We start from the raw sequence: 27,083 nt of genomic DNA, 5'->3' as shown, positions 1-27,083 counted from the left end.
CAGATGTATAACAAGAAGGACGGTCAGATGCCCAGGAAGACCTTCCACACTAGCATTACACTCCAAACAGTCAAACGGTAAAAGGGAAGAATAAATGGGCTCTGCGAACATCAGATCAGCGGGGACCTAGCATTGGCCTCGTTTTGAGGTGGGAGTAAGTCCAGTCTTTCTTTCTGCCCTTTGGAGTCAGTGTGTTTCGGGGGCTGTCTTCCTCTTGGGTAGCCAGTGCTGGTTTGGGGCTTTAAGTAAAAGCTTAGCATTTCTGCCTCTGTGGGGGACCTTAATCTTCCTGCCCGTGCCCAGCCACACCACAGGAAGTGAAGTCTGTTTGCAGGAGCAGCAGTTCCAGGAGGGGCTCAGGAAAGCAGTGGTTGGGTTCATGGTATCTTCTTAGGACCACAAGGAGGATAAGGTCAAGGAGGTTTTAAATGTGGTCACCTGTGGTCACACCATGTCCTTATGGTCCTATTCTAACTTAGGAAGATTTAGCTAAAAACCTGGAAAAGGCAAGGGCTTGGAAGGCAGATTAAACAACCCCCAACCTGCCCACACCCTAATTCACACACATTTTCTCCTTTTTAAAATCCCAATTAATGCACTCGGGAGGCAGAGGCAGGCGGATCTCTGTGAGTTCGAGGCCAGCCTGGTCTACAAAGTGAGTTCCAGGACAGCCTCCAAAACAATACAGAGAAACCCTGTCTCAAAAAACCAAAAAATATCCCAAATTAATGACAGGAAGGTATGGTTTGTTCATTTGTTTGTTTTAAATGACAAATTCGAAGGATAGAGAAAACTGAATGAGGCCATCACAAGACTCTAGGGATCCAGGAAGATGTGGAGGGATAAATGACACAGGAAGTGGATACAAAAGTTAATCTGTAATTCTCAAGGAGTCAAAACTGATAGACACCATATAACCCCCACAATGCTCAGCCACCTGCAGCCTTTCCTAGGGAACCGCGTGGTGGGGGGAGTAAAACATAGGGCATTGGCTGGCAACCTCCAGGAAGTACTAAAGAGCAGGTGTGGCACAGTTGCTCCCACTATTGCCAGGCAGCAAACTGAAGGTGAGTCCCAAGAAGAAGAGAGTAGCAGGGAGGGCTGGGCTGATGCACATGGCCCTAGACACGGGCGATCCTGTCATCACAGGACAGCAAGATCACCCAGATGTACACCAAATGCTGAAAGAGAGTTCTGCCTGTCCAGTGAGGACAGCTGGGTGCTGCTGGGCCTTCATTCCCCAACAGGAAACACCAGTGACTTCAGTAGGAATGGAGTGAGCCAAAAGGAGAGACAGTGACCCCAGAGGTTGCCTGGGACACTTTAGACTCTTAGAGTCCTTCGGTCCCACCTAATCCTTATCAGTTCCCAGCTTGATAATAGCAAGCAAGGGCTATCAGATGTCTAGGGAAATCTTCCAGCATTACAGTCTGAACGTTAACTGGAAGTCGTGTGAGATGGCTGCCTAGACAACGGTGCCTTCTGCTAACCTGACAATCCGAGTACAGTTTTAGGGACCCACACATTATCAGGAGAAAACCAACTCCCACAGGCTGTCCCACAGTGAAAACCACAAGGACTGCAACTTCAAACACACACACGCACACGCACACGCACACGCACACGCACGCGCACACGCACACGCACACACACACGAATGAATATAATTTAAAAGAAAAATAAACACCAAATAGGAAAAAGGTTAGGAATAAACATGGTTTCTAAATACATCAAAATAACTATAACAAATATTATAGAATATTTTCCAAGTATATTTTTTTAATTCAGAAGTCTTTAGTAAAGTCGTTGGAATTGAGTTGGTAAGAAGATAAATTTATTTTTTAAAACTCGTTGATAAAAGAGTAAGGCAGTTATTCACTCTATGAACAGCCTAGGGGCAGCACCCACAGGCACTGCAGCTCACTGCATGCTCATTTTTGCATTTGCTGCCTCATCACAATCACCTGGAAAGTGAGCTAACTGAAATACAGCACTGATCCCATGGCTAGTAGGACTTCTCAGTGGGTAGGGTACCTGCTGCCAGGCCTGATGCCCTGACTGCAGTCTCCAGGAACAACATGGGACAAAGAGAGAACGGGCTCCTGAAAGTTCTCTGATCCGCTGCCCCCAACACACAAACTTGTATGCCTGTATATGCATGTACATACATGTAAATAAATGTAAAACATTTGCCAGGTTCTGTGGTATATATATATATATATATATATATATATATTTAATACCACTCAGGAAGCAGAAACAAACAAATCTCTGGATTCAAGGCCAATCTGGTTAACATAGCTAGCAAGGTCTTAGCCAGTCAGGGCTACAAAGTGAGACCCGGTCCCAAATATTACTAACACTAATTAAAACTAATACTAGCACTACTTCATCAAGGAAAAAGGAAAGATGAGGGTGTCGAGTTGTAACAAAGTTCCAGAACTACTTGTCCTTTTTAATGCTTGCATATACATCTTTATACAGTAGCAGAACAGGTGGTGGGGGAGAAGGGGTTGGGCGAAAGAGGAAAGTGGGAAGAGAAGATGAAGGAGAAGAGGAAGGGCTGGCAGAGTTAGCAGAGTGCTGGAGAAGAGTCACCCAGGGTTGTGGTGCGAGAATTTTATCATGCTAGCTTTTGTTGTGGTTCTGGGGTCTATGTCTGAGCACCCCACTTTTGATAAAGCTTCTGGGTGGGTGTACCTTTGTTGACTGGCTAGGCATCTTTGATTATAAGAAGAATTCTTTGTTTTGTGCTTCAAAGACAGAACCTCACTGAGTAGTCCAAGCTGACCTTGAACTCATAATCCTCCTGCCTGGGACTCCTGAGTGCTGGGACTAGAGGCCTAGCTCAAAGAAAAGAGATCCTACACACAGTGTTTGGGAATTCTGAAAACAGCTCCCTGTGCTCATTGTGTGGAGTAAATGCAGAGTTTCAGGGATGTTGACATAAATCCTGAAGTCCGAGAATAGGACAGGAGCAGGGAAGGCAGAGAACAGAGCTGTCTCATTTCAGCCCTACTGAGCTTTACAAGGACCCCAACTGCTCCCAAGAGAGCAGAGCAGCAGCCACTCCTCTGAGTGCCCACAGTAACTCTGCTCACACCTTAGGGAGGGCTCTCCCCTGGTGGCTCGTGGGGACAGAGGGTGAACAGAACTTTAGGCTCCCAGGAGTAGGCATTCAGTGTTATTCCAATACAGGTTCTGGAGCACAATGGGCATTTAATAAACACATACACTTTGAGTGAATGACCTAAAGAGACCCCTGAGGAACTGAAATCATTTGCTCAGATAGAGGACTTTCTCCCTGGTAAGCTCCTCAGTAAACTAAATACTAGGGTTGCATCTAGTCAGTCAGCTGGCATTTAACAGAACTTTCTGTGTGCCAGATAGTGAATTGGAAGTGCATACACTCATAAACGCATGGCCTCCTTCTGTACTGAGACATCCCTGAGTGCCCACTGAACACCGTGGGGCTCAGAGCAGTCTTGGTTTGTTCAGAGGCTTCTGTTGAAGACAGCTCATGATCCTAAAAGGCACCCACATCAAGGCTAAGATTTCGTCCTGAGGATCAAACACACTTCGGAGAAAGGGCAACACCTTCAGTGTGCTTTACCTCAGTAGAAAAGAGGGCATTTGCTGGTGTAAAGCATCCCAGAGAGATTCTCTCTGGGCAACCTGAGTGTGTGCTTGCTGATGGTGGCAGAAGTCATTGCAAGCTAGCCTCTTGGCCCTATGAGAATCAAGCACCTTTTACATAATTCATTAGCTTTAACCAGCAAATTTCACTTACCAGAATGGAGTCTTAAGGCTCCAGCCCTGCTTGCTTCAGACCTAAAGCTGTTGTCCCAGCACCACTTAAGATAACCAATGATTTGTGAATAACCCAAGGGGAACATTGTTTAGTACTATGCACATCCTTTTAAGAGACTATGAGATTAGGGTGACCGGTGGATGATGCGCAATCCTTTTATACAATTCAGAGAAGATTATAGCTTATCAATTGCTTGGCTATGTAAAGAAAAGTCTGCCTGTTAAAGCGAAAAGCACCGGGAGTGGCTTCCTGGTGCCTCAGGACTGGAGGGAGGTTTTGTGGGATCTCCCTGCTCTGCCTCTTCTGTTTTGAACTTCACTTTAATGAGTTGCCTTCTCTCCAATGGAGCACAGCAAAATGAGCATTCTTGCTCAAGGTGAAGTGTGATCTGTAGACAGACAGCATGGCTTAGTCGGCTGGGACTGCTCTACCTCTCTGTGTCTCCATTTTGCTGTCTTTGAAATGGGCTCCTGAGAGGGCAGGATGCAATGTTTAATGCAGACCACATGTCACTTTGGGCATAGCTTGTCTTGAGTCCTCAATAAGGTCAGTGATAAACATAGAAAAATCTTCCCACTCATTGTCTCCGACTGTCAGGGAAACCACACCAGGAGTGTACCTCACCCCTGGTCGGAATAGTGGTGACTAAGAAAATGAATAACAAATGCCATGACATGAGGCTGTGGGCAGGAAGGAGAGAGGAAGAAAATGAGGAAACCCTTGTACTTTGTCGGTTGGAATGTAAATTAGTTCAACCATTATGAATCTTTGGGGGGGGGGCTTCAAAAACTAGAATTAGATCTACCATGTGGTTCAGCCATACTATGCCTGGCATACCACAGAGGTACATAGACTCCAAAGTTTATGTTGTGCTATTAACAGTCACCAATAAATGAAGCTGGTTAGTGGTCCATCACCAGAGGAATGGATAGGGAAGATGTGGTATATCTACACAACGGAATTTAATCAGCTGCAAATCAAAACTGCCATCCACAGGAGAGTGATGCAGGGGAAATTATCACGCAGAATGAATCGAGCCAGCCTTGGGAAGACAAGTGTTGCTGGTTCCTCTCGGGTTTTATACACATACTGAACAGCATATATGTGTATATATACTGTGGAAGTAGAAGCAAAATTGTCTAGAAGAATGAAGAAGACCAGGGAAGGGGAGAACAGAAAAAGGAGGAGTGGGGAATAGGAGGATTATGCTATATTCAAAAATATTCTTATGAAACTCTCCCATATGTTTTAGATACTGTAAAAAACAATAATACAATAATTCATCAACATTAGATAATGGTGGCATAACCTGTTTTTATAGCCTCAGTAGTTCATCTCCTCTCCCACAATTGTAAGGAAACTAAGTGTCCAATCATGACAATTAAGATTTCCCCCTAAACAGACCCTGCAATACCACTGTTGGGCATATACCCAAAGGAGGCACATTTACACCACAAGGACATTTGCTCAATTATGTTCATAGCAACCTTATTTCATCATAACCAGATCTTGGAAACAGCCTAGATGCCTCACAATTGAAGAATGGATAAAGAAAATGTGGTGCTCAGTGGTAAGAAACAATGACATCCTAAAATTCATAGGCAAACAGACAGAACTAGAAAAAATCATCCTGAGTGAGGTAACCCATAACCAGAAAGACAAATATAGTATGTACTCACTCTTAAGTGGATACCAGACGTAAAACAGAAGATACCCAGCCTGCAATCCACAACCCCAGAGAAGCTAGAACACTCTTCCAGAAACAGATACAGAAATCCACAACTTACCACTGGACCAAGCTCCTGGAGTATAATCGAAATGAGGGAGGAGCGATAATATAAACAAAGAAGTCAAGACCATGATGAGGAAACCCACAGAATTAGCTGACCTGAGCTAGTGAGAGATCACTGACTCAGGTCTGACAAATGGGGAACCTGAATAAGACCAAACTAGACAACCTTAATATAGGTGGCAATGGTGTTACTGGGACAATATATGAGGCCACTGGCAGTGGGTCCAAAGTCTAATATTAATGTACAAACTGACTTAGTGTGGAGCCCATTCTATATGGAGAGATACCTTGCTCAGCCTAGACACAGGGGTGTGGGGCATGGAAAGGAGCCTTGGTCCTGCCTCAACAAGATGATGGGACAGACTTAGTAGACTTTTTAGAGGAGGCCTTACCCTCTCTAAGGATTAGATAGGAGGGCGAAGAGGGGGGAGCAGGAGGAGAGAAGGGAGAGGGAACTGGGATTGGAATGTAAAAAAAAAATAGAAAAAGAAAACCTTCCCCTAATTATTCCTGATTATCTGTGGTTTGGAGTCATAGCAATTTCTTTAAAAAATGATATATATAAAACTAGTTCCTGTGGACTGTCATTTAGGATGGAGATTCCAATTGTATTTCAGGGGTAACTTATTTCAAAGTGCAGGGCTATGGTGCCTTTGTTCCAGGCCAGCATTCTGAAGATTTATGGCTTTGTGAGGACTGAGAAGTGAGATACACGAGAATCCAATTTATCCTTAGAAGGGTTGTCCCGTCCCCTGGGTACAAATTGCATCTGCAATTGGGTAGAGAGTGTTTATGTTAGATAATAAATTTTCAAAACAGGGCAGGTTTCCACTTCACGACAAAGGATGTGGGTGAAATCTGGGAGCAGAATATGGGAGCAGAAAACAGATCTCTGCAAACGCCCAATGAATTAGAGGCTAATTCACAGAAGATGTTCTGAAGGAAGACAAAGAACGAGGTGGCCGGAAAGCGGGTCAGCATTTTCTGAAATGTCAGCATGCTGTGAGAACACAGTTTTTAAAGGTTTATTTCTGTGGTCGCCCCATAGTTGAGTCCTTCCCTGAGTGGAATCTTCTGCATCTTCATCATTGCCATTCAGTACACCGTGATGGGGCAATCTCAGACTTAGGGGTTAAGACAGAGACAATTAGACTTCTGCACTCCCAAAAAAAAATGTGCACTTGAGAAAAGACAGTTTTGAAGAGATAATTTCAGAAGCTATTTTAATTAGTTGCCATAGTGAAGTTCTTACCACCACTTGTCAGGGCACACATGTCTGTATGGGCATATGTATACCTGATTGTGGCTGCATATATGCAATTTGATGCAACCTTTCACACCTCCATGTTAAAAGTGGAGGCAATTCAAGGATGAGATTATTATGGATCATAAGAGATAGGGTGGGCAATGTGCTCTTAACAGTCTAGGATGTTATGTAGGCATACCACTTGCCTAGGTTGGTGGAAAAACCAGCCTTGGAACTGTGAGGAAGAGTTTGACTAGTGAAATTGGTAACAGATGTTTTCCAAAGAGAAGAAATGGTACAATAAATGCATTGGCAGATCCTTGGACCAATGAGTGTTTTACTTGTATGTACTTCAAGCCACCTTATGCTGAACATTGGGTTTAAGATCACCAAGTGTGCGTTTCAACTTATACCATCACAAGGGTTGTTGGTTTTTCAAATCAGATGAAGACTGAGATAAGGAAAGTAGAAAGTGGTAAATATTTTCATGGTTAAAACTTGGAAACTCCTAAGATTGAGCTTGGCATTATTTCCCTTGTGCTGGATTTGGCATCCTGTCCAGTTCCAGAAATGCTGAGGTGTTCATCCATTTATCTCTTTATCCAGCCATACATTCACTCATCTATCCATCCCTCTATACATCCATTAATCCCACCTATGCATCTATTCATTTATCCATCAATGCATCCATACGTCTTCCCATCTATCTACCAATCCATCGATCCATTCATCTACCTACATATCCATCCATTTATCCATCCATCCATCCATCCATCAATTTATCCATCCATTTATGCATCTATGTATCTATTCACACATGAATTCCCCTCTACTCATCCATCCATCTATCCATCCATCCACTCATGAATATATTTGTCTACCTAATAGTGAAATCTACCCCATGCCAGGCTAGCAATGCAGAAGTAAATAATGACCAGATCCCTGCCTCCTTGGTGGATAAACTCTCATAAAAGGAGAGAGACAAGAAACAAGATATGTCTACACCATCCCAAGTGGTAATACATGCTAAGGAATTCATAGTGATAGAAGGCTCATAGATGGAGGTCTTGTTTGTTTCCAGAGCATTGAGATAGGGGCACATGGACTGAGTGCTGGAAGAGTGGGAGATGAGGTATATCACTCTGGAAACAATGTTTCTGGACACCATTGTGATGGTTCTATAATGGATGTTTTCCTGGTATGTCTCAGTGATGACAAAAACAGTAGAATGGCTGGAGCAGTAGGTGTACACAGAGAGTGGATGGGTCAGGTGGCATGGGGGAGGTGAGCTAGATGGTAATAGAATTTATCACCTCAGCTTCTACCCTGAAGAGCAGAAAGCTGTTGCTAGGTTTCCACAGAGGAGTGATGTGATTAGATCTATACTTGCAATACGGTTTCATGCTGGCTGTCTCTCAGAGGCTTATTCAGACTACTGTGTGAAAGATGGACTATAGGCAGAAGGATATGGACACTCCTTCCACCTAGGTGAAGAGAAGGCAGACTGTGCTGCTGGAGATCAGAAGACTCTTCCTGGGAGCCACAGATGACCTGTTGCCAACACTTTGCCACAGTTAAGTTACCTGGAAAGAAAGACCTGAAGAGGGCACTGTGAGGTGCTTAATCCAAGGTCACATTTGTTGGGTGACAGAACTGGGTCAGAACCACAACAGCCTTCAAAGCGTGCCATGTACACTGTGAGGAAATTGAATAGGAAGACAATGAGTGCATGGCGACTCTAGTAATTGGAGCTGTGGGACGTGGGGACCTCACTGATGCAAGAAGTCCAGGGTATGTTTTGGAGATGTTCAATTGGTGGTTCCATGACTGGCTAGTGACTGGAGATGCCTAAGGACCAATTAGATCTCCAGAACTCACACATAAAAGTTCAGCATGGGGCACACTTACAATTCCAGTCCTGCCTGGAGAGATAGGACTGATGCTTACTTGCCAACCAGCCAGGCCAAATCAGAGAGTTCCAGGTCCTGGTGAGAGATCCTGGCTCAAAACTCAAGGTAAGAGGCCAGGGAGATGATTCAGTGAGCAAAGCACTTGTGCACAAATATTGGAGATGAGTACAGATGCCCAGCACCCATATGCAAGACAATGTAAGTGTAGTAGACTGCCTATAGTCCCAGGGGCCAGGAGTCAGAGACAAGATCACTAGAACAAGTTGACTTGCTAGATCAACCAATCAGAAGTCTCTGGGTTTAGTGAAGTGGCCATGTCTTAGAAAAAAAGTAAAGCAATCAAGAAAGACATGCAATATCAATCTTGTCATCCACATGCATGAACATATACATGCACCCACATACATGAGAATACACACACACACACACACACACACACACACACACGCACGCACGCGCACACACACACACACTATATACGGGTTTACCCTGCTTGGTTCTTTGATTGTCTCTGGAACTAAGACTCAAGACTACCCTGAAGAGAAGAAATCTGTTGCTAGGTTTCCACAGAGGAGTGATATGATTAGTTCTATATTTGCAATATGGTTTCATGCTGGCTGTCTCTCAGAGGCTTATTCAGACTACTGTGTGAAAGATGGACTATAGGCAGAAGGATATGGACACCCCTTCCACCTAGGTGAAGAGAAGGCAGAGTGTGCTGTTGGAGATCAGAAGAATCTTCCTGGGGAGCCACAGATGACCTGTGGTGTGTCTCTTCAGAGATTCAAGACAGACTGGTAGTTTGAATGTAATGGCCCCATAAGCTCATAGGGAGTGGCACCATAGGCAACTTTGTTGGAGTAGGTATGGCCTTGTAGGAGGAAATGTGTCACTGGGGTGGGGTACACTTTGAGGTTTCCTGTTCTCAAGATAACTCCCAGTGTCACAGTCTACTTCCTTTTGCCTTTTGATCAGGATGTAACCAGCACCATGTTTGCCTGAACACTACCATACTTCCCACCATGATGATAATGGACCGAATCTCTGAAACTGTAAGCAAGCCACACCAATTAAATATGTTCCTTTATAAGAGTTGTCTAGGTCATGGTGTCTCTTCACAGGAATTGAATCCCTAAGTAAGATACAGACTTTGTACTTTGGTGTCACACTGACCTTGGTGCTAGAATCATGACCTTGGCTACCTGCAAAACATACCCCAAGATTTTGAGGCCAAGACAAAAATGATGTGCTTGCCAGGATTATGAAAAGTAAAATATGTCACAGTAGCACTCTTCTCTCTGGCAAAGAATTATGGCAATAGAAGCAGTCCCAAGCTTCCCTATTATGACTGCCCCTTTGTTGCAATATTAATTGATATGCTTACTAATTGTGGCATACGTTAGCTGTGGGTTTTGCTGGGTGAGATTGTCCCTTTGAGGTGTTCACCTTGTTATTTAACATAGAAGAATTCAACTTTCTTAACTAGTTAGATAATGATCTATACTAAGGAGCCTAACTACCTTTCAATATATTTGCATGCAATGAAACATTCCCCCAAATTATCTCTACTCTTCTATGTTTATGGAGCAAGCAGGGGCTCTCTCTGTTATGAGCACTCTTTCTTGCCAGCCTGATCCACAGCTGCGTCAACCCCAAATGAACACACGGATGGTATATTAATTATGAAACTATTGCTGGTGACTTGGGCTTCTTCTTGGCTAGCTCTGTCTTAATTATCAACCCATAACTACTAATCTATGTATTTATACATGGTCTAATCTTACCGGAGAAGGGTCTGGACCTGTTATTCTTTTGGCGGGCTACATGGTGACTGCCTACATTTCTCAGAATTCTCCTCATCTCCTAGACCCACCTATCTTCCTGCCTCATTGGCTGAACAGTGCTTTATTCATCAACCAATAAGAGAAACATATACAGAAGGATGCCCCCACCCCCCACCTCTCTCTCGTCACATGAATTTACAGGACAGACAAACAGCCCTTGCTACACACAGCCTCCTGACTCAAAACTGAACTCTAACACTTTGATTCCTAAAAATGTTGCTTGCACACTCCCCAGCGTTCACCAGATAAAGGTGAATGCCTTGAACCTGTCTCTCAAAGGATGTCCTCAAAAACCTCTTAGTTTCCTTCCTATCTCTTGATCCCATTAAACTACAATAAACAATTTTCTGTGTTTTTTTTGATGAATTCAAGAGAGTAGGAACTTGACAGAAGCAAGCTTAATAAAAGAGCTTTTTATTAAAAACAAAAAAAGAACAAAGAATGAAAAAGAAAAAAACCTGATCTAAAACACTGACTGCCATTTCTAAGAAACAATGAGGAAGCAGCACCAAGAATGAGGCATAAAATCATACACAACCAGCTATAATTTTCCATCTAAATTACACTCTTAAAGATTATCTCAAAGCTAGCCCTCCAGGTGCTCCCAGAGCTACAGGATATCCCTTTAAAGCATGGGTATCATAGTTCCACTGCACAGGACCACAGTTTGAGGGCTGCCACTGCTGAGCTTCTGGAAAGATGACTGCATGATGCTTACTGACCTGGGGAAAGAGCAAAATGAGAGATCGTCTGTGAGTTCGAGGCCAGCCTGGTCTACAGAGCGAGTTCCAGGACAGCCTCCAAAACAATACAGAGAAACCCTGTCTCGAAAAAAAAATGAGAGATCCATGCCAGACATAGTAACTCATTCCTGTCATCTGAGCACTTGGGAGGCTGGAGCAGGAGTAGTGTGAATCCAAGGATAGCCTGGGCTACATAGCGAGACCCTGTGTCAGAAAGCAAAGACTCAGAATAAACCAATTTAAAATCCAAATACAATATCTGTTGTCGTGGATGACTTTTGAACTGCCATGAAGCTGAAAGGCTATAAGTGGAGTTCAGGGTATTCAGTTCATCATAAAAATCAGGGATTTGACAACATAGGTAATAACCACATAGATTTTTATAGCCAAGCGTGTGAAGCAGACCAAAGATGGGTGTTCCTCTGCCTTCATTTACACCATCATTGTAGATGTCATTTCCCTAGTCTCAGCTGTCTGAATATTCTTGGATTTTTGTCTGTGAGCCACACTGGGAGGTAATAATGCCAGGTTCTCGGTATTAGAGATGAGGTTCCTGTGAGGGCCAGTGAGTGTCTGGTGATGTCTATCCACAGGGCATAGCAGTGGAAGATTTAGCAGACGCATCTCTTACACCAGCATCAGCACTCTCCTCCAGTGACTGCCTGACTACCTTGAGATACTAAAGGCACATGTAACTGTCTTCATTGCCTGCTCACATGCATTGTGACAAATGAAAGTCAAGTTTGAGTGGGAATACAGAGAGAGTTTGGCAAGTCACCGTGGCTGATATTTTGCATCCGAGATACGGAGAGCAAGAGTGAGTGAGTGAGTTAGTCTGAGCATCTCTGTGACTTCTTTGGCAAACAGACTCCCAGTGAGCCATCAACAATGTTGCCATCAGTCTCACACTGCCCTGTGCCCAGCTGGGCCACCACAAGCCAGAGGGATCTTCTTTTTCACCAGGTTCATAGACCTACCCCAGAGAAGACTCTGGTTGGTTTTCTGGAGTCACGTGCTCATCCCAGAGCAAGCACTGACCTCACTCTCATGATGTACTGCAAATGAATTCCTATGTACTCCTATCTAAACAGCAGAAACCACAGACCCCATGGAGGCCTTGTAGGACTACAGTGAATGGCAAGGGGTTCCCGAAAGACCCAGAGGAAGAGGTCGAGAAACCAAGGAATTCATAAAACAATCCCCCAGTTGCCACCTAGGCATGCACCTTTAAGTGTCCCTGTGTGGAGAATTCTCTCAGTCACTTCAATCATTCTTCCTGGAAAGTAAACTACAGATTTCAAGAGGAAGTCTTCCCAAACCCTCCTTAGCAATGTCAACCCCTCCCATCTGTGTTTCTACCTAGCCTTGCATGCTTCTAGAAAATTCCATGTTTATGCATGTGACTCCTACCTTAGGCCACAGGTAGAACTATTTGTGCATTCTATCTGCCCAACACACAATAATTTCTAGATATTTCTAGAAATTGGTTCATTTTGAAAAAGAAAAAAACCTCTAAGTGAAACTCTAACTGCAACTTACTTGCATTTTAAAATTCCTTAGCTTTCCCAACTTGCTATATACCCACCGTTCCATAGCAGAAGGCGCAGGAGCTGCAGGCAGGGAGAGATTTCTATGTGTGAAAAATCCCTGAAAGCATGAAGACACATATCTCTGTGGTGAGCGGCAATAAGTGGAACTTACCAACATTGCTTGCGGCAGATTGAAAAGTTAAGAGGAGCTTATCATCCATGTGGATGTTACTCATTTTTCAAAAAGAATTTACTAGTGAGTCATTGGAACTGGAGGGTATTTGCCCATCTCTAAGGTGAGCTACTGAGTCTCAAACTGCTGAGGACGGGGACTTTCCAAGGCAGCTGTAGAGGAAGCCAGTTTGGAAGCTGACTCAGTCCTGCACCCTCACCAATTTGCTTGCAGAAAGTGTGGGTGGGCAACCGCTGTGGGCAGACTCTTAACGCGTCCCCCCGCTGAGGTTTGCTTCCATGAGATGCATGCACAGGGGTTCAAATGTCTTCATCAGTCAGTGTTTGATGCACAAGCATGAGGACCAGATCCTCAGGACCTACATAAAAAGCAGGCAGTGTCTAAAATGCCAACACTGGGGAAGGATCCCTGGGATTCATTGGTCAACCAGTGTAGCCCAGTCAGTGAACAGGGACCCAGTCCCAAAAAAGTAGATGAGTGACTAAGGAAGGATACCCAAAATCAACCTGTGGCCTCTGCTTGTGTGTCCACACACACACACACACACACACACACACACACACACACACACACACACACAGATGTGTCTTCACAGGCCACATTCATTTCCAATGAACCTGAATAGCTTATCAGTGGAAAGCAAGTGTGACGTCAGGAACTGAGAGTTCCCCTACAGGGGTCAGGTCCTCATGAGCCACTCTCCAGCCCTTGACCCCCTCTGTCCTGATCTACTTTCCTTCCCCAGCCTCACAGTGCCTGTGAAGATTAACAAGAAAAAGGCGCACACTTGCACTGTGATGCAGATGTGTCCCAGCATAGCTCAGCCCATCTGTTCCCTCTCCCTCCTCCTACTGTCCTGGGGAGTAACAAGGAAAATAGAAGAGTGAAATATTCATCAACAGGCTGGAGCAGGGCTCTGCCATTTGCTCGCTGTGTTCCAGGAGCAAGCCTATTGATCTCTTGGGCTCTTGGTTTCTGCCTTGTAAAGTGGAATGAGCATACAACACTCCCCAGGTGACAGCCCATGAGCTGAGATGACATATGAAGAAAGACAGTGCCTTTGAAGACCAAAGCAACATGTTAGTGTGGGGAGAAGCATGGGTGGCCCAGCCACCCGCCCCCATGTGACAGCTGCAGTAGCAGTTGATGTATCTGGCCTCCTGGCGGCCTCTGTGATGTTGGCCTTTTATGCAGATGACATGGGTCCAAATTCTGACCTTGTCTTTGTTTAAGCTGATGTCAGGTTTCTTGTCTACAATGTTTGAAAAGCAAATTCGATTCATCAGTATTGTTGGTGGCCCCGAAGGCACCTGTCAATCACATGTCCAATATGCCCCAACATTCTATAAGTCTGTGAACCTCACCTGGCCCTGTCAGACCTGCTCCCCCAAACCACTCCCTTGTGCATCTGTGCACATTGTAGTCCTTGTGAGGATAAGGATTAGAGCTGACTGGGAGAGCAAAAATCTACACTCGACAGAGCCAGTATTCCTTGCTTCCCCTTTACACTACATCTAATTTTTAATTTCAGAGGAAAAAGTAAGTAGCCCTTCTTCCCTGGAAAGCATCCTCTTTTCCCTAGGAATGAAATAGAAATGTAATACACAGTTCGACAAGACCCTGAAGATGGTTTATCAAAGTGGCACGAGAAACCGGTTTGTTTACGCTCAAGATCAGGAAATACCACAGGCTTCTGGAGGGAAGCTCCTTGAATTGCTTTTTATTTTCTGGAAGGAGGAGTAAAGATGCCTAAACCGTGTACCCTCCAAGGGCAAAACTGACTGAAATGGGAGGGGGCAAACTGGCTTATATGATGAAGGATCTAGAGACATTAAGATGAAACCAGATGGACCAGGAGGGGAGAAGAAGGTACAGGATGGAAGCTACAGGCTCACAGAGCATTACAGCATGAAATAGCCTTGTTAGCAATGCATCAATGAATGATAAGGCACAAGAATACACTAATAAAACTTTATTTACAAAAACAAAACTTGAATCCAGAACATAGTTGCTAAATTCTACCCAGAGATATTTCTAGCACTTAGGAAAGGCAGTGCAGGGGCTTCAGAGAGCCTGTGCCCCAACCTTCTTGTTAATATATACTGTACAACCCCTTAGTGGCTTGTATAGCATAAAGCAATTTTTAGAGCTGTTTGAAATAAAATCAAAATCCAGCATAAATATTTTCGGGTAAATTATCTTATGTGGCTCTCACAGGATCTGTTCTGGTCCATGAGACTTGTACAACACAGTCAACCCCATGCAAAGGACATGGGCACCATGGCTTACATTTGAGGAAGAAGAGAGGAAAGATCTGCAACCAGGGCAGCCAGAAGAATAAGAGATATGGAAGGTGTAGGTTGGGCAGGAGTTTTAATGGCTTCTGAACTGTGTACAAAGTAACAACAAAACTTCATGAAGTGTGCCATGGCCCATATCTTAGTTTTATTCTGTTGCAGTGATAAAATGCCATGACCAGAAGCAACTTGCAGAGGGGAGGGTTTATTTGGCCTATACTTCCATGTCACAGTCCATCATTGAGGAACGTGAGGACAAGATCTTAAGAAGAACTCAAAGCAGAACTCATAGAGGAATGATGCTTGTTGGATCACTCATTCCCAGGCTCATACTCAGAGACCTTTCCTGAACAGCCTAGGTCCACTTGCCTAGGGCTGCTGCCACCCGTAGTGGGCTGGGCCCTCCTGTATCAATTAGCCATCAAGACAACCCTCTGTAGAGATGCCCATGAGCCAATCCAAAGAATGGAAATTTCCTCTTCCAAGGTGACTCTTCCTCTTCCAAGGTTAACTCTAGGTTAACAGGGCAAACCGGACACCCTGGCACTCCATTGGTCCTGTCTTCATCTAGCTAGATCATGGATGTGTTGGTTATATTTGCCAAGGCTGAACATTCTTTCTTCAGGAGCCCTGGAGTATTCAGTAGCCCAAGACTCCTTGCCCATCCCTGCTCTTAGCTCTTTCTCACTTATGAGATGGTGTCATTGCTATTTGAACTGTCATCATCCCATGAAAAGTGTCATTAATATTTCATCATACATGGCACTCAAAGTTTCCAAATGTTTGGAAAGGAGATGATAGCCCTACTTCCATCTTTTCTGGATCAATGAACTGTTTAATAAGATTTCGACTTCATCCCTGCCCTTACAGTTATGCCCATACAATAAACACACACATTGAACCCATGGCCCCAGCATAAGGAAGGGGAGTCTCTTTGACTAAAGTCCCACTTCTCCTTCTGTGTCATTCATTTCACAATTCAGATTGATTTATGCAAGTAGTTCCATGTTAGGAGTGGAGACACTAAGGCTTGTTGGTTTGTTTGCTTGCTTGTTTTGTTTTACCATGGGCACAGTAAAGTTTTTAGATTGGCATGAGCACACCTGAGCCCATGAAAAACAGAGGTCCCAGAGCTTGGTAAGGGAGCCTCATCTCTTTCATACTTGAGGTCAGGAAAGGTTGCCTGATTTGAACTGTAAGCCAAGCACATCACTCATTCAATTGAAGGCTGTGATTGGGGTCAGCCTGTAGCCCAAACCAGCTTTCTGGCATCAGTGCAACTTTAAAGTCATGATTCTTCTGTGAGGAGGCACCAAAGAAAGCCTAGCTTTTGACACCTCTCATGCATAACTATGAATCTGTGTTAGCCAGAGCTTGAGATGTTCCTAAACAGGCCTGGAGGTGATGCCCATGTCTCCATTGTGAATCTCCCTCTTCCTTCCTTGCTTATCAGTTGGCCAACTCCACCAGGACATCTCCCAGGCACACTGGCACAGCATGTCCAGCATGGACACCACCATCGTTTCTTTCCTCTGGGCCTCAAGTTTTCCATCTCTGGAAAGAGAACACCATCAAGTGGTTTCCAGGACCTAAACTGCCATGACAATCTACTTTCTTGACTTCTCATCTTATCCTCTAGGGGTCCTGGGAAGGCCTCTGTTATCCACCCCATCCTTCCCTGACAACCTCCTCTGAAACCTGAAGTTCTGTCCTCCTCCTTCCACACAATGGTCATCTTTCTGCAACCTGAAAGTGTCAGCACCTACCTGGATTCTTCCTGACCCCTAAAATCTTCATTCTCAGCCTTTGGGATCTCTGCCATATTTTCATTGGCTCAGTGACTATTTTAGTTAGAGTTTTATTGCTGTGAAGAGGCACCATGACCATGACAACTCTTATAAAATAAAAACATTTAATTGGGGCTGGCTTACAGTTTAGTGGTTTAGTATATTATCATCATGGTAGGAAACATGACAGTATGCAGGCAGTATGGTAGCTGAGACTTTTTACATCTGGATTGGCAGGCAGCAGGAAGATAAGAGTGAGCCACTGGGCCTAGCTTGAGCATCTGAGACCTCAAATCCCACCCCTACGGCACAATTACTCCAACAAGGACATACCTTCAATAATACCACTTCCTATGAGTCTATGGGGGCTATTTGCATTCAAACCATCACAGTGACCCTACTGTATCCTTCTCAAATTATCTGTCTGAGACCTCAGACTATTACCTCATATGGAAATAGGATCTCTGCTGATGTAATTCAGGCAGAGATGAAATGAGATCATGCTAGATAAGGTGAACCCTAACTCTACTAAACAGGTCCTTAAGAAAGAGAAAAGGCCACAGCAGACAGAGAAGGAAGAAGGGGCTGGAAAAAGGGTGCCGCCACAATCCTCGGAGCACTAGGAGCCGCCCAAAACCAACTGAGGCAGAGAAGACTCTCCCTCAGAGGCCTCAAAGGGAACACAGGCCTGCAGAATTCTGGAGACTGAACCTCAGTCACCCAGTTGTGGTAACTTATTGAAGGAGCCCCAGTGAATTTTCTACTTCTAAAATTCTTGCCATATCTGCAAATTTCCCGGTACCGATTACTCAGTATTCCTTGATAGTCTTAATGCTTTTTGCTATGACACATTAGTTCCAAAAGTGCAGTCAATCTGCTCTTCAGAGAAACAGCAGCTATGTTTGTTATGACTATCAGATGATTGTTTTGGTCTGTTCAGACTGCTATAGAAAGCACCTTAGACCAGAAAGTTTATTAACAACAGAAATGCATTGCTCACAGTTCTTGAGCCTGGAGAGATCAAGGTCAAGGCTAGCAGGATCAGTATTTAAATTTTTTTTATTAATTTATTTTCCAATCCCATTTCCCCCTCCCTCCTCTCCTCCTACTTCCCCCACCTCCCATCTGCTCCTCAGAGAGGGTAAGGCCTCCCCTAGCAAGTCTGCTAAGTGTGTCCCATCATCTTCTTGTCACCGATATTAAGGTAATCTAGTTCAGTCTTATGCAGGTTCCCCATTTGCCAGACCTGAGTCAGGGATCTCTCACTAGCTCGGGTCAGCTGATTCTGTGGGTTTTCCCATCATGTTTCATATTATCATTCCTCTCTCACTTCAATTGTACTCCAGGAGCTTGGCCCAAAAAGGATTAGCATTTTCCTGCAGATGATGTGTCTCTGCGTCCTCACCACAAGAAAAAGCTCCTCCAAACTCTTTGGCGAAGATGCTAATTCCTCACTGAAGGGGGCCCACAAGACCCAGTCACTTTCTAAGCACCACCCTGCACCTCTTTTTGTTGCTCTTGAAATTGGCCTTTTGAATGTGAATAGAGAGCATTAAGATTCAGACTACAAACGCATATCAGATCAAATCAACATAACGTTAGTTGAGCTGGCAAGATGGTTTAGTGGATAAAGGCACTTGCTCCCAAGCCTGACAGCCTAAGTTGGATTCTTGGGTTCCTGAGTATGGAAGGAGAGGACAGAGTTGTTACATGCTTGCTGTCCTCTGTCCTCCATATATGAAACACGCACACACTGTATTAAGGTAAAACATAGCAGTAATCATTGCTAGATGCCACTGCTCACCAAATGAGCTGCTCCTTTTCTCTTAGTTAGAAGGAAAGGCTGGCAAGTGTCCGAGATCCAAGAGATCAATACCTGAATCAATGGCAGCTCCTTCTCCATCTGATTAGGGTAGACTGTGAACTTCTAGAGAATAACTTTTTCTCAAACATGACCCAGTGAGGCCAAGCTAAGTGGGTGTGTGCTTCCTGAGGTCACCAATTACCTTGCTGGACCCCACAATCCCCCATGAAACTTGGGGGTTCTCAGACACTTCACACTCACGCTTGACCTGGCCCAGCTGCCTCTCCCAGTCTCTCTGATTACAAAACCTGATGGAGTTCATCTATTTTTCTCCCACTGGGGGACATAAATCCTAGGATTTGCTCTGCTAGCACTCGGTCACTGAGCTGCATCTCTGGCCCACTTTGTCATTTTGTTTTGAGACACAATCTCATCAGATTGTTCAATCTGGCCTTGAACATGTCATCTCCCTTCCTCAACTTCTTCTGTAGCTGTATTATGGGCCTATGTCATCACATCCACCTGGTACTCATTGATGTTTCCAAAGCACTTGCTTTGTCATGGGACACCCTCTTGGCCCACCACTGTGCCTTTGCACACAGGGTTTCCTGGAAGCTCCCCTACTCCTCTGACCCTTGGAGGCAGACACACTTATTAGCTCATGTTATAGATGAGGAACCTGAGACTCAGACAGACTCTGTGACCCAGGGCTAGTTGGTTTTGGGTAGATTCTAAAGGTGGTTCCTAACACTGGCAGTCCAAGATGCTACAACTCCCATACATTTTAGCAGGATGGCCTAGTGAATAAAGCTTACAGCACCTGGGCCCTAAAAATAGCAATTCTTGTGGTATCAGTTCATTTAGAGAGTGCTATGCAGACTCTGCTTTCAACCCAAGGTTCCCTAGTAAAATAGGACAGAAATCCTTCCTCCTGTTGTACCACTCTGTGGTTAGCCATGGGCAAGTAGGGGTGATGGGAGTGTTTGCATACTTTCCTCCTAATGAGATGCATTTGTCCTGCCAGTCTGTTCCTCTACCACCAATGTGGACTCATGCATGAGCCTCCACATGAATACCCCTCCCCCTTCATGCCAGTCAAACTGTGAGCACTTGGCCCCTAGTGTCCAAGGGCCTCAGAAGTTAAAACACAGCTTCCAGAGAAAGTAGGTATGGCCACCATGGCCCTGTTTTAACAAGCTTGCCCCTCATACTGGGAGTGTGGGAGCAGAGACTAAGATTTCCCCAATTTTTTTTTTCTGAATGAGCCCAGGGGTTTCAGCCTCCCATTGTGAGGCAACTCTGCTAACTGTTTGCCTGTGGCATGGTATGCTTTCTGTTGCTGCAAAGACACCTCATGTTGGGGATTTATGCAAATGATATCAATGATGTTCAAGGTGCCAACACTAGGTGAGGGACTTGTATTACATCATAAACTTAACACATGTTGCATGAGGAGGTTGAGGAAGCTGCTGGCTTGGGTCTCTCATGAGCTCTAGGGGGAACCACCCTCATTATGTCATGTTGAGACCCCAGTTCCAAATCCTTTTAACATGAGTTGGGGATGAAGGAACATATTCAAATCATAGCACCCTGTAAGCAGAGCGGGGCTGTCACTCCCCACTGAGAGCAGAAGAAAATGCAGGTTTGGAGCCTTGTCTACAGAGTGGGAGGTTGTGATAGGCCTGGGAAGCTGAAGTTCCTCAGGATGCTGACCTAAAGCCACCAGGGAAGCCCCGAGGTGGCCAACCCAGGTGGGGCACATCCATTAGTGCAACCACAGAACCAATCATCACTTTTATGCCTGCTGGTGCTGTCCTTGGTCCTGGAGACAAAACCATATGAGAGCATCAGCTCTCGTGCATTCTACTTAGAAAGCAAGCCACCCAGGTTGGGTGATGGGAACATGGGAAGAAGCAAAGGCTGGAAGTGACAGGGTGCTGGGAAGCTGAGATCAGCATAGGGAAAGGGGGGAATCCATGCATATCTGAGAATATGTACCTTCCAGGGAAGGGTATAACAAAGCGAAGGCCACAGGATAAAACTCTGCTCAGCTATGCAGCCTGGGACAGACAGATGAAGGCAGACGAAGACAGACAGATCCAAGTTACCAGGGCTGGGAGGTGGGGAACGTGCTCTCTAAGTTTAGCCATGTCTGACATAATTCCAGGTAGTACAGACCATACATGTAATGACCCCATAGGAAAAATTCCTCCTGCCTTGTATGCCTACTGTTTCATTCCTATTTAGATTTAAAATTTTTAAAAATCCTGCCAGTATATTTCACTTGTCCCATCTTTACTTCAGCCACCTGCCTCACAGTCTTGCCTTGGAGCCACAGGTTGCACCAGATAGTCCAGGTCAGTAGTAATCACACAGTCTAGGTACAACAGGTAAGTGCACTCTTTTAGGTTTCCATAGTCTCAGTCACATGACACTACATTGCTCAAAACTCTTCATAAGGTAGCACACAATACTTCTCATTTCTTCATCAAGTGGCTCATGAGAAAGTTTTCACCAGAGGGTAGCTGCCGTGTAGTGATGACACGCAGGGTGCCAGAAGAGACACTGCTCTGCAGTGGGAGGAAGGACTCCTGCTGTTCAGTTGGCTAGGGACCATGAGAAAAGAGGAACTGAAGGCTGACTGCAGGACTTTGGCGGGGTAAGGTGCTGAGGGTGGAAGTGAGAAAGTAGACATGAAGAGAGGAAGGGAGACCTTGCGGGGCCACATAGGAATGTTGATGGTGACTTAGGGTGACACTAATTATGGTAATTGCATTTTTCTCCTGTGACATCCCACCTCGGAGTTCGGGAACCAAGTAAAGAAGCCAGATCTGAGTCTTGGATTCTGATGGGAAGATCAGGAAAGAGTTAAGAGTTTGGGAGAGAAGAATGAACCTGAGAACTGGAATCTGAGCTAGGGAGGATGTGGCTGCTTTGCTGCAAGCTGCAATGAAACACAAACCACAAAACTCAACAAACCCACATGGAGTTTTTTGGGAAAGGGAGCAAAGGGAGGGGTAGGTGTTGGCCAACTGGGAACAGAGATGGAAGGGGGAAGGGGAAGAGAAAAGAGGTAAAGAGACACAGAGACAGAGAGAGAGGACAACAGGAAAGGCCCTGTCTATCCCAGGGGAACAGCAGGAAAAAGAGGAGAGCAGGAAAGAGAGAATAGAAAGAGAGGAGTGGGAAAGAGAACAGAAAGATATGAGCAGGCAGAAAAGACCATTAAGTGGGCAGGGTCTTTCTCTTAAAGGGATCTTTTGCACCTCCATGAAATCCTGGGCTGACCAGAGTACTGCCTGAGTGCATTCTGTCAGGTGACAGGGCCAGGCCAGCATAATGCCTGAATCCTTACAGAGGAGGCAGTTGAGGATGAGGACATGGTGGACAAGACTGAAGGAAAAGGCCCTGGAATGCAAGGCCAGTGTGAATGGAGCTTTGCACTGAGAATACTGAACTGAAGTGGTCTGCCTGAGCTTGAAACCTTTGTTTCACACTATATCTCGGGCTGTCTTGCAGTAACTGCAGAGTCCCTTGCAAACATCTACTCATTCACTCCCACTGTTGCTTACCTGCTCCCAGAGGGGCTTCCTTCTGAAGTGCTCTGAGTCTGGTGGAGCAGGCTGACTCAGGCACAGACCACCTCAGTTCAGTATGCTCAGTGCAAATAGAAAAAAGCAACCCAACCTTGGGAGTGGGGTCCATGAAAGCTCTGGGATCTAGTGATGCCTCAGCTCACTGGAAGGTAGTTCTCTAATCATGCCTATGGAGATAAATGCTTGCCTGGCTATTCCATGAAGGAAGCCATTACTTCTGGTACATCCTTGGATCAGTTTGCATACTCTGAAAGTTTCAAATCTCTAGAGATGTGCTTGAAAGAATGGAGGCAAGTACAACTGCTTAGTCACTCAGTTCACTTCAGGCCTGTGTCACCATATTGGTGGCTTCTCTTGGCATAGCTGAGGAAGCCACCACCTCAAATAGGGCCTGACCATAGATGGAGCAAGAAGGGAGTGAGATCAGCAGTCACATGGGGCTTCGTGTTATATAATACACACACACACACACACACACACACATATATATATATATATATATTCATAGCTTGTATATGTTGGAAGAATTTCTTCCACACTTTAAGCCCGCGATGGGTGTTTTCTACACACATCCAGTATGCTTGCTGGCCATCTTTACTGTCTTTAGTTGACAGGTGTAAAGTTTGCATCCACATCTGGGTGTTTCCCTTTCATTTCTATAACTATATTTGAACAGAGAACTCAGGATTTACCCACCAGGGCTGTTGGTCCAGGAGAACCAAGAGGAGACTTATGATGGGGAAGGGACAGGGCCAGTTGTGCTTTGCGAAGTCATTGGCTCATAGTCTAAAAGATGTACAACTTTATATTTGAGAGATGATAAATACAGAGTATCCTGAATTTCAAAGCCTTTCATTAAAAGAACAAAGAGCAGTAAGCATCTGCCTCCCCTGAGAGCCCTCCAGCATTCACCCAGTCAGATAGCACTGACCCAAGACTGACCTGAGGATGACAGCCAATTAGTATCTATATACAGAGAGCCTAAAAAACAAATAGCCCAATAAGAAACTGGACTGTGAATCTGAACAGAATCCTCAATAGAAGAAATGTAAAAAATAGAAAGACTGAGGACTATCTTTATAAGTGTTCAACATCCTTAGCAATTAGGAAAATGCAAATTAAAACCCCTCTAGGCTTTTTGATTGTCTCCATCCCTGCCTGAGATCACCAGTGCAGAATATTAAAAAGTCCCAGCAAAGGGCAAAGGCAGAAGCAGCCTCCTGGCCCTCCTTGGCCATCTATCTGTGCTGTTTTTAAAAATAGCACACACAGCTGACATTTTACGATGTTCCCGAGCAAGGGTTGGGGTTCATTCCAGGGCAAGCCCAGGTTTGATAGCCTCTCAGGCATACATTCTATTGGAGTGTCATCTTGCCTGGCCCAGAAATGATGAGTCTGTCCTCAGCAAATATAGTCACAACGTCCCCATCCACACCACACTTCTCGTGTCCTTTGTGGACACACAGCAGCTCATTTTTAGCAGGGAGACATCCCAGAGCTGAGATACAATCACTGTGAAAAATAGACTTAGGAGAAACAGACCTGGAAATGCTGAATGAATCTCTGATAAGATGCTCTATCCAGAAAACACTCTATTAAACCCAAGAGCACATCCCCACCCCATGCCACCACCTCTTCCACCCAGCTTGGCCCATGCCTTGCCCAGAAAACCTCACCCAGACAAAGTCTAACTCACCTAAAAGTCAGAGAGCCTGCCTTGGAGTTCTTCCAATTGCCTTTGAAAAGCTCCTGCAGTGCCAGATCCTGCCTGTTGTAGCCTGGGAGGCACCCCAGCACTGGACCAGTGCTCCTGAGAGCCACAATGAGGAGGCTGCTGTGCTTCTCATTTTCCAGATGATGAAGCCAAGGCCTAGAGTTGAGTGCCCAGGACCCCATGACTCATGTAGTATGACTGTGCAAGTAATTGCCACCCACTTGAAATTTTCAATCAGCCATGTTGGTATCCCAGAATGCAAGCCCAGATTTTCTGGGTCCTCTCCTTAGGGATTTGTAATTACTACTTGGGTGTACTCCAGGGTCCTCTTGGGAAGTTGTCTCCTGTGCCAATGTATTTAAGACTTTCTCTTCTATTAGGTTCAATGTTCCTGGTTTAATGTTGAGGTCTTTGATCCATTTAGACTTCAGTTTTGTGCAGGGTGATAAATATGGATCTATTTGTATTCTTCTATATGTAGATATTCAGTTATACCAACACCATTTTTTGAAGATGCTTTCTTTTTTCCCATTGTGTGTTTCCATATTTCTGGCTTCTTTATCAAAAATCAGGTGTCCATATTTATGTATATTTATTTCTTAGTCCTCTATTTGATCCCATTGATCCATGTGTCTGTTTTTATGCCAATACTATTTGTTACTCTAGCTCTGTAGTATGACCTGAAATCAGGGATGATGATATCTCTGGAAGTTCTTTTATTGTTCAGAAATGTTTTAGCTACCCTGGGTTTTTGTTTTTCCATGTGAAATTGAGTAGTGTACTTTCAAGGTTTGTAAAAAATTGTGTTTGAATTTTAATGGGGATTTTGTTGAATCTGTAGATTGCTTTTGGTATGAGGAACATATTTACTATGCTAATTCTACTGATTCATGAGCATGAAAGATCTTTCCATCTTCTGGCATCTTCTTTAATTTCTTCAATGACTTGAATTTTTGTCATACAAGTGTTTCACTTGCTTGATTACAGTTACCCCAAGATATTTTCTATTGCTTGTGGCTGTTATGAAGGGTGTTGTTTCCCTGATTTTATAGTCTGTTTGTCGGTTGTATGTAGGAAGGCTATTGATTTTTTTTTAGTAGATCATGTATCTAGCCACTTTGTTTAAGACGTGTATCATCTGTAGGAGTTCCCTGGTAGAATTTTTAGGGTCACTTATGTATTCTATCATTTCATCTGCATATACCTACACTTCAACTTCTTTCTTTCCAATTAGTATTCCCTTTATCTCCTTCAGTTTTCTTATTGCTGTAGCTAAAACTTCTAGTATTATACTGAATAGCTATGGAGAGAGCCTTGTCTTGTTTCTAATTTTAGTGGAACTGCCTTGAGCTTCTCTCCATTTAATTTGATATTGGCTATAGGCTTGCTATAAATTTCTTTTATTACATTTAGGTATGTCCCTTGGATCCCTGATCTCTACAAGTCTTATATCATGAAAGGGTGCTGGATTTTGTCAAAGGCTTCTTAGGCATCTAATGAAATAATCATGTGGGTTTTTTCTTTCAGTTTGTTTATATGGTGGATTACTTTGATTTTCATATGTTGAATCATCCCTGCATCTCTGGGTTGAAACCTACTTGATCATGGTGGATGATCTTACTGATATGTTCTTAGACTTGGTTTGTGAGTATTTTGTTGAACACTTTTGCCTCAGTGTTCATAGGGAAATTGGTCTGTAATTCCCTTCCCTTGTAAAATTTTTATTTGGTTTAAGTATCAGGGTGACCATGGCCTCATAAAATGAATTTGACAGCAATTCTTCTGTTTTTGTTTTGTATAATAGTTTGAGGGGTATTGAAAGTCTGGTAGAATTCTTTGCTAAAACCATATGGTCCTGGGCTTTTTAGGTTGGGAGCTTTTAAAACTCTCATGCTTTAAAAATCTGACTGTTTCTGTTTCTTAGAGGTTATGGGTCTATTAAAGTTGTTTATCTGGCTGTGATAGTTTGGTAGGTGGTGTATATTGAGAAAACTATCCATTTCTTTTGGTTTTCTAATCTTGTGGAGTACACATTTTTAAAAGTATTATCTGGAGGAGATTCTATTTCCTCAGTGTCTGATGCTTGTCCCAGTTTTTGTTTCTGATTTTATTAATTTGGATATTCTCTATCTTTTAATTGGTTTGGATAAGGGTTTGTCTATTTTGTTGATTTTTGTTCTCTTTGTTTCTATTTTATTGATTTCAGTCTTCAGTTTGACTATTATCAGCCATCTCCTACGTGTGTGTGTGTGTGTGTGTGTGTGTGTTTCTTTTTGTTCCAGAGCTTTCAAGTGTTCTATTAAGTTGCTAGTGTGAGATCTCTCCAATTTTTTATGCAGGTACTTAGTGCTAAGACTTCTCTTCTTAGTGCCACATTCATTGTGCCCCATAAGTTTGAGTATGTTGTACATTTTCATTGAATTCTAGGAAGTCTTTAATTTCTTTCTTTATTTCTGTCTTGATTCAGTCATCATCAAGTAGAAAGTTGTTCAGTTTCCATGAGTTTGTATGTTTTCTGTTGTTTCTGATATTCACCTTTAATCCATGGTGATCTAATGGGATTCAAGGGATTATTTCAATTTTGTGACCAAGTACGTAGCCAGTTTTGGAGAAAGTTCCATGAGGTGCTGCGAAGGTATATTCTTTTGTATTTGGGTGAAACATTCTGTAGTTATCTGTTAAGTCTATTTGGCTTATAATGTCATTGTATTTTTCTGTTTAGTTTTTGCCTGGATGATCTGTCCATTAGTGAGAGTGCAGTATTGAAGTTTCGTACTACCAATGTGTGAGGGTTTATGAGTGATTTAAACTTTAGTA

General features: G+C 44.0%; 1 protein-coding gene across 3 annotated transcripts in view; it reads left to right on the top strand.

Annotated features, from left to right (window-relative positions):
* Stk32b (serine/threonine kinase 32B) overlaps positions 1-27,083 on the top strand; it is a 238,465-nt gene that overhangs the window by 166,033 nt on the left and 45,349 nt on the right. The window lies entirely within an intron of this gene.

This window comes from Mesocricetus auratus, unplaced genomic scaffold (genome assembly GCF_017639785.1).
Source record: "Mesocricetus auratus isolate SY011 unplaced genomic scaffold, BCM_Maur_2.0 Super-Scaffold_100006, whole genome shotgun sequence".
Lineage (NCBI taxonomy): Eukaryota > Metazoa > Chordata > Mammalia > Rodentia > Cricetidae > Mesocricetus > Mesocricetus auratus.
The sequence above is the reverse complement of the archived record's forward strand: the minus strand, read 5'-3'. Positions and strand labels throughout refer to the sequence as shown.